We start from the raw sequence: 477 nt of genomic DNA on the forward strand, positions 1-477 counted from the left end.
CTCATAGTTGAGGTATACCTATGATGAAAATTACAGGCCTCTCTCATCTTTTTAAGTGGGAGAACTTGCACAATTGGTGGCTGACTAAATACTTTTTTTCCCCACTGTATCAGCATATTAGAATGATTTCTGAAGGAGCATGTGACGCTGAAGACTAGAGTAATGGCTGCTGAAAATTTAGCTTTGAAATCATAGGATTCAATTACTTTTAAATATATTAAAATAGACAACAGTTATTTTAAATTGTAATAATATTTCAAAATATTACAGTTTTACTGTACTTTTGATTGCAATCCCCCTAAGCATCCATTTCAATTGTGGCAAATAAACTGCAAAATGTCAATGACATTTAAAGTGGTTTCACATATAATACACTTTAAATGAACAAAAACTTGTTTTGGATTTAAAAAGGGACTCAGCTGAACCACAAAGGGACATTGGCTCGTTTTAGGGTGGTCTGAGTTCATCTGAGGTGTT

The 477-nt window shown here is 33.3% G+C and overlaps 1 protein-coding gene across 1 annotated transcript in view; it reads right to left on the reverse strand.

Moving 5' to 3' along the window:
* LOC107593177 (heparan sulfate 2-O-sulfotransferase 1-like) overlaps window positions 1-477 on the reverse strand; it is a 64,984-nt gene that overhangs the window by 1,451 nt on the left and 63,056 nt on the right. The gene's annotated exons all lie outside the window — the stretch shown is intronic.

This window comes from Sinocyclocheilus grahami, unplaced genomic scaffold, assembly GCF_001515645.1.
Source record: "Sinocyclocheilus grahami isolate Dianchi unplaced genomic scaffold, SAMN03320097.WGS_v1.1 scaffold166.1, whole genome shotgun sequence".
Taxonomy (NCBI): domain Eukaryota; kingdom Metazoa; phylum Chordata; class Actinopteri; order Cypriniformes; family Cyprinidae; genus Sinocyclocheilus; species Sinocyclocheilus grahami.